This window comes from Zootoca vivipara, chromosome 4 (genome assembly GCF_963506605.1).
Source record: "Zootoca vivipara chromosome 4, rZooViv1.1, whole genome shotgun sequence".
Classification (NCBI taxonomy): domain Eukaryota; kingdom Metazoa; phylum Chordata; class Lepidosauria; order Squamata; family Lacertidae; genus Zootoca; species Zootoca vivipara.
The window spans coordinates 45202889-45210525 of NC_083279.1; positions in this window are offsets into that span (position 1 = coordinate 45202889).

Consider the following 7637-nt stretch of genomic DNA (forward strand, 5'->3'; position numbering starts at 1 on the left):
GAATTACTGCCAAATGCTCTGAGTTTTCTGACACCTCTCTGTCTCTCTGGCTACTGTTGCACAACCACACTTACAGTCTCTTCACTTCCCCAATTCAACTGTTGTATGTTCCCTAAAAGACTCCCACAAGAGGAACCACCTTAGATCTTTGTGCAGGCTTAAAGAAGAGGTCAGCAAAGGTCACGAAACTGTGCCTCTGGTGTTAATTTGCTCATTGTTGTGTGATAACTGTTGCTCCATCATTATTGCTATTACTAGTAATACTGTATTGTTATGCCTTTATATAGAGCTTTAGTGTTCGAATCACATGCATTGCATGAAGCAACTGATCATATCACCCTGGAAATTGCCCCTGTTGGGGTTGTTATGGGGTGCTGATGTCAGTTTATTTTCTGTCTTACCTCTACTTTGTTGTCTTATGTAGAAACCGTAACTGAATCTGTAATGCTTCGATTCTGGTCTACTGGTCATCATATTAAGCTTAACTGAGCATTGTTAACTTTTTTCTGTACAGCCATCAGGAACATACCTTGAGTCTCACTTGTCTGCATGGTGGGAAGAAACTAAAAGTGGAGATCAAGGGAAGAATAGCAGCAACTTCAGATTTGGTTGGGCAGCTGCACACCCTGCAACATTTTGTAGGGAAAAATTGGGGAACCCCCCCATGGCCCATCTCTGTTGCTCGCCCCCTCCCTGCCGCTGACCCCACCCGACCGCCCTCTCCTTCCTTCTCCTCTCTTCCCTTTGCTGTCTTTGGCCTCCTGCTCAGCAGCCTAGAGTGGCCTTGAGAAGGTTGCCCTATGCCCTGCAGCACCAGGAGACACCACAATGCTGGAGCCGCCTCTGGGAAAATTGGGGCATCCCAGATTGGGATCAGAAGCTGGGGCAAATTCTGTAAATTTGGGACATCCTGATTAAATTGGGACACTTGAGTCTGCAGCTGTGTTTCAGCATTTGGTGGAATAGCTTGATGTTGTTAAGAATCTGGTTCTGCACCTTCTAATGCCTGTTTAACTTGGGCCAAATCCACACCATACATTTACAGTAAGTACTTCCAAGGCACATTTACAAGTACCGTATTTTTCACTCCATAAGACGCACCTTTTCCCTCCTAAAAAGTAAGGGAAAATGTCTGTGTGTCTTATGGAGTGAATGTGTGGTCGATCGCTGGCTCCCTTTCTGGCCCGGCCCCCTTTCCCAGGCCTCCATTGTTGAATGTTCTGCAGACAGAGGCTGTTTGTTTCCCCAGAGACATGTGACTGGCTGATTAGATTATCTGTCTGGAAACTGTAGAAACGGCTCCCTTTCATTTCCTAAAGAAGCTGCAGAACTGTGAGTTGAACCCCATAAAACAGGATTTTTTCCTTTGCAAGGGAAGCTCACCAACTTTGAGCTGATCCTCAAAAAAGAGGGCTTTTCCCCTTTAGTTCCAAGGCACATTTACAGCACATTACTTCCCCATAAAGAATCCTTGGAACTGCAGTTTCACCCTCATAGAGCTACCCCTTAACAAACTGCAGTTCCCAGGATTCTTTAAATGTACATTGGATGTACTTTAACTGTAAGGTGTGGATCTGCCCAAGGTAATTCAACAAAAGAATACAAAGACTGGACACCATGGCCACAATTCAGTACTGAGTTAGCCCATTCATTCCATTGAGCTGGATCCATTCTTCTCACAGAAGAAGTTTCCATGCATGGAAAAATACTTCTGTGAACTAAAAGGGTTCCTCAATGGGCAGAAGGGTCCCTTCTATGATTGGAACCCACTTGAGTAGAATGCAACCGTTGGGTCCAAACCATTAAGTTTCAGTGGGTCTAGCTCTATGTGGAATTTGTCGTGAAATTCTACTCAGTATTGATCCAGAGTAATTCCAATGTATAGTTAGCAGTGTAAAAACTTAAACACATTGCAGGATTCCCCACCCACCCACCCCCAAAAAAGATCAGAGACAATTGTATTTCATCCAGCAGAGCTTTACTGATACTGAAGGCAAATTAGCATAATGGTCACAAATCCAATCATTCAGGATTGGCACTGTCCATAAGAAATCCAGTTGCAGGAGACTTAACTTAAACTTACAATAACATGTAATAAGTCTAAACCAGGCACCCCCAAACTTTGGCCCTCCAGATGTTTTGGCCTACAACTCCCATGATCCCTAGCTAACAGGACCAGTGGTCGGGGAAGATGGGAATTGTAGTCCAAAACATCTGGAGGGCCGAAGTTTGGTGAATGCCTGGTAAACCTTAACACTAAGCATATTATGTACAGAACACCACACCAGAAGGAAAAGAAATAGAGAAAGTGAAACCCGGCTCCTTCTGACCTTACTTTTATAGTCAACATGACCTTGACAGAAGAGATAACAGAACCAGTTTAAACCAGCTATACAGTGGTACCTCGGGTTACAAACGCTTCAGGTTACAAACACTTCAAGTTACAAACTCTGCTAACCCAAAAATAGTACCTCAGGTTAAGAACTTTGCTTCAGGATGAGAACAGAAATTGTGCTCCGGCGGCGCGGTGGCTGCAGGAGGCCCCATTAGCTAAAGTGGTGCTTCAGGTTAAGAACAGTTTCAGGTTAAGAACGGACCTCCGGAACGAATTAAGTTCTTAAGCAGAGGTACCACTGTACTCAGCTTCTCTGAAGGTATATAACCCAAACATCATGAACCTTCTGCTTGTTTCACACAGAGAAGCTTCCAGAACCCTTTTGAATTAAGTAGTTCTCTACACATCAGATCAAGACTTTCTGCACTAAGAAATGCAACCGACAGAATTATGGCCTGCGTGTCTCCAGAGATCTCTCCTACACAAGCCCTGTGGACGGCTCAGTTGGTAGAGCATGAGACTCTTAATCTCAGGGTCGTGGGTCCCACGTTGGGCAAAAGATTCCTGCATTGCAGGAGCTTGGACCCTTGTGGTCCCTTCCAACTCTACGATTCTAATTAGGATCCCTTAGGTCAGAAAATGTGTTTCAGTTTACTCTCTGGCAAGGATGTGCCATGATATGATCATTCAGAAGGCTTATTGAGATGATATTCATCAGCATTTCATAGATGCATCTCAGGGCCATTGGGGGCCTCTTTGCAGGAAATGTGGTGGCACTGCCCCAAGCCCCAGCCTTTTTAAAGGGGTATGTTAATACATGGGGACAGATATCATGCCAGAGCATGTTCTTGGCAGTGGGCCACTGTGCCAGAAGAATTTCCTAGAAATAGCATGCATCTGCCAGCCTCCTGTTCAAACTGTAGAGCCTGAAAATCACACTCAGTATCCATCCATTCATCAGTGGCTCTGGGAATGTCTTCAGCCTTAGTCAGTCCCTACCATGCAGCAAGGTGAAGCATGTCGCTTTGGCAGCAGGAAGTTTAGGGGAAGATGATAATGGCAGGAAACAGTTTCTGACTGGTGTAGTTACAGGTAGGTAGCCGTGTTGGTCTGAGTCAAAGCAAAATAAAAAAATTCCTTCAGTAGCACCTTAAAGACCAACTAAGTTTTTTATTTTGGTATGAGCTTCCGTGTGCATGCACACTTCTTCGGATACACTGGAAACGGAAGTGTCAGACCCTTATATATATACAGAGGGTGGTGGGGGTGGGTGGGAATGGGTGATGGGCTGATGGGAGTGGTAATCTCATTATGCATGATCAAGCTTCCTTTAGCGCCTCAGCCCTTGTTTCCCCCCCCCCCAGGACTAATTGCAGCCATCAGCAGCCGTTAACAGCCATCCACAGGTTTACCACTCCCATCAGCCCATCACCCATTCCCACCCACCCCCACCACCCTCTGTATATATATGAGGGTCTGACACTTCCGTTTCCAGTGTATCTGATGAAGTGTGCATGCACACGAAAGCTCATACCAAAATAAAAACTTAGTTGGTCTTTAAGGTGCTACTGAAGGAATTTTTTTATTTGACTGGTGTAGTGAGATTCTTTAAGTTGTTGCCTATAGCATACCGGTTTCTGATTTAAGCTGTGGAACATTATGAGCCAGTATTCAATACCTTTGTGAAAATCAAGAAGGAATGACAGTTAATTATTGGGTTTTTTTAAGCATTCGCGATTTTAAGCTGGCAGGGGTGGGGGGACGTTTGGCTCTCCAGAAGTTGTTGGATTCCCGCTCCCATCTGCCACAACCACCATGCCCAATAGTATGGAAGATGGGAGTTGTAGTCCAACAACATCCAGAGGGCCACAGATTTTCCATCACCGCTTTGTGGACTGCAGTCCTGCTCTCTTAACATGAGTGGAAATGTTATTGTTTTTTATAGGGTTCGGGTTGTGGCGATGGCCATGGATTAAATGGCTTTCCAAATTCTGCACAAGATATCCTTAAGATAAAAGGGATTCATAAGTCCACAGTCAACTTTAGGATGGACAAATATTGTTTGCAAAAATGTTATTGACCTACTTAAGTGAAATACATTTCTCTTTTAAAGGTAAATAAAACAAATGTAGCAAGTGATCCCAAGTGGTAAGAGGACAAGAGTATTGCATTTGGCCAAGGGGAATGGAATTCAGGTGCCTCCTCACTCCCAGTACTAACTGGTTGACCTTGGGTTATCCAGGCTGTCTTAGTCACACCTTCCTCACAGGTTGTTAAGGGGATAAACGAGATTAGAATGATAAAGCACCTTGGGCTGAAATAAAGTGACACAGAAATGATTAATAACAATAAAGGAGCCAACCTCTCTTTCAGTGGAATATGGTTACCATGCTTGAGTTTTATCACACTGCTGTTACTATTATCGTACACCAAATCATTAAGTGCCCATTCCTAGTTTGTAAATACATCTAATTTTAATTACAGTGATTTATGATTTAAATATTAATTTGCATTTGATGAGCCAGCAGCACTGCAAACCTCAAGGCATGTGGAATAAGAAATGCTGTTTAACTAAGGCGTTTGTGTTCCCTGTCCCCACTGGACCCGGGCATCCGATTGGAAGCAGTTTCTTTAACCCTATGCTGTTCAGAGCCCCTTGGAATGAGTGGGAAAGTAGGTGGGTAAATGAATTCAAAAGGAACCTTGATAAATAAATAACGAAACATAGTTGTTTAGCTCCATAAGTCATTCCATGCAAAAGAAAAAGAAAGCTCTGGGTTGAACCCAATTTGCTTGATAACATTTGATAAAATGTATTGTCCAATGATATAATCATCTAGGCATGCTGCCTGCATATGTGGGGCTTTTCTTTTTAATTCTCCCAACAACCCTGTGGGGTAGATTAGGCTGAGAGAGAGATCCCCAAGGCCACCAGCTTTATGACCGGGTGAAAATTTTGAACCAAGTCTCTCTAGTCAACTTCCAGTTCCAGTTCCACTATGGCACGGGTGGAAAAGGTGACCCTCCAAGCCTTGTTATCTGGCTCTTGGAACTATTCCCAGGCCAGTCAGTGGCCCCATTTCTGACTCAGAGTGTTTTTACGTGGTTGGAGGAGGGGTGTGTGTGTGTGTGTGTGTGTGTGTGTGTGTGTGTGTGTGTGTTTGTACAAACGAGAATCTCCATCTTTTCCTTTGCCCACATTTGCCTCTGACCCCGCCCACCCCTGGCATGTAGCCCCTGGAAGGTTGCCTAGAATTGAATGTGGCCCTTGGGAGGAAAAAGGGTTTCCTACTCCAACTGTGCATGAAAAGTTGCTTAGGATGCTGCAACTCTGCAGGTATTTCTAACGGGAAGGCATAAATAAGCCTAAAACCCTGAGGTCAACAACTTCCGGTCTGTAGTATTAGCAGGTAGAGGAATCTAGGCTTCTAGCTCAGTTCCTGGAAGTTAGCCCTCCTGGTATTGTGGGGTTAAACAAATACCTGATAAAGAAATAAACCTGTCAAATAAATTTTTATTTTACAGAGGCCCTGGGCATTGGAGAGGTCTACGGTGTGCATTGAAAAGAATCTCTTACAGGTTTCTTCACATGAAACACTCTATATCACTTTGGGACGTTTGTGACAGTGACAAGAAGTTTAGTATGAGAACTGGTCACAAATCGCCAGTGAAACTTCTTTCGTCCAAATGGCTTGAGAGACTTCGTTTCAACTACTCAAAAATTGGAGGGGAGCAATATTAATTAGGAGATCTATTGACATGATTTCCACATGACTAAATCCCTGCATTCGGGAATATGAAAGAACATGTGAGGCACAAATTGTGTGCAGTGTGTGGGGTTGTGTGGAGGGGTGGCCTACACTCCCAATCATTGTGCATTGAGTGTGAATGTCTATAGGGGTATTCTAAGTACTGTCTGCTGACTCACTTAACATCTGCCACATGGTCAGGATTGCAAAGAATTCCAGGTCACAGGGAGAATTCCAGGTAATTTGAGGTGAATGCATGTAGACCAGGCATCCCCAAACTTTGGCCCTCCAGATGTTTTGGACTACAATTCCCATCTTCCCCTACCACTGGTCCTGTTAGCTAGGGATCGTGGGAGTTGTAGGCCAAAACATCTGGAGGGCCGCAGTTTGGGGGTGCCTGATGTAGACTTTCCCTACAACTCTTTGCTCACAGCATGCAAAGATCAGGAGTGGAGGGGGCATACTCAATCCCATGTTTCCTACACAGTTTGTGCCCTCTCATATTGTTGTTTTCTAATGCCCATCTGTATTATAAATTTAAACAGTATCATACCACTTCTTTTTTCAAGGCTTCCCCCAAAGAATCCTGGGTACTGTAGTCTGTTAAGGATGCTGAGAGTGGTTTGGAGACCCCTATTCCCTCAGAGAACTGCAATTCCCAAGCAACCGGAATTGATTGTTGAACCACTCTGAAAATTGTGGGGGCTTCCTAACAACTCCTTTTAAGACCTTTAACAAAATACAGTACCCAGGATTATTTGCAGGAAGCCATGACTGCTTAAAATTGTATTATGCTGCTTTAAATGTACATAGTGCAGACAGGCCTAGGTCTATAAAGTAACACTATAGATAACACCTTTGCCTTCAATTGTATCAGCTGGTCTTGAAGTGATTCTTTTACATAGCTCTGGCCCCAGTGCTGTTTCAATAAACCACAGACTGAGAGGCAAAATGTATATTTAGAAAACTTTATGGGATTTGGTTGGGTCCAGATCTAGGGAACATGGCCCAGCATCACAATGGGCTCACCGAAGATTTACCCAACTGCTCCACTTAGTAATATTTAGCAGGAGAAGCTGGAAGTGATTTTATTCTGTGAACTGCCCTGAAACCTGTGGGTGTGTGGAGGTATATAAATTCAATAAATAAATAATAGTAATTGTACTCTCTGTACTAACATTTTCAATATTATACTTAATTTTATTTTTTATTTTTGCTGCAAGACCAGCTTTACAGCGTTATAATCCAACCAAGTTCTCCATGTTGCTGGGTTTATAGCTCTTTTCTATAAAAAAAAAGGGGGGGTACCTTCCAGGACCTTTGCATACACAGCCCTATCTTGGTAATAAAGTTTTCTAGTCTCCTCCTAATCTTGCCAATGATTTTAATCCCTGCTGCAACTGCAACAGAGGCTGTAAATTAGCACAGAAGCACAAATATTTTAACAGCCCAAGGCCCAGATGGATATATTTTTATTTCATTCCAGCGTAATTTGTTTATTTTTCTTGACAAACCATAGCGGCAGATAAACAATTTTGTGTGGCTGGCCTGAG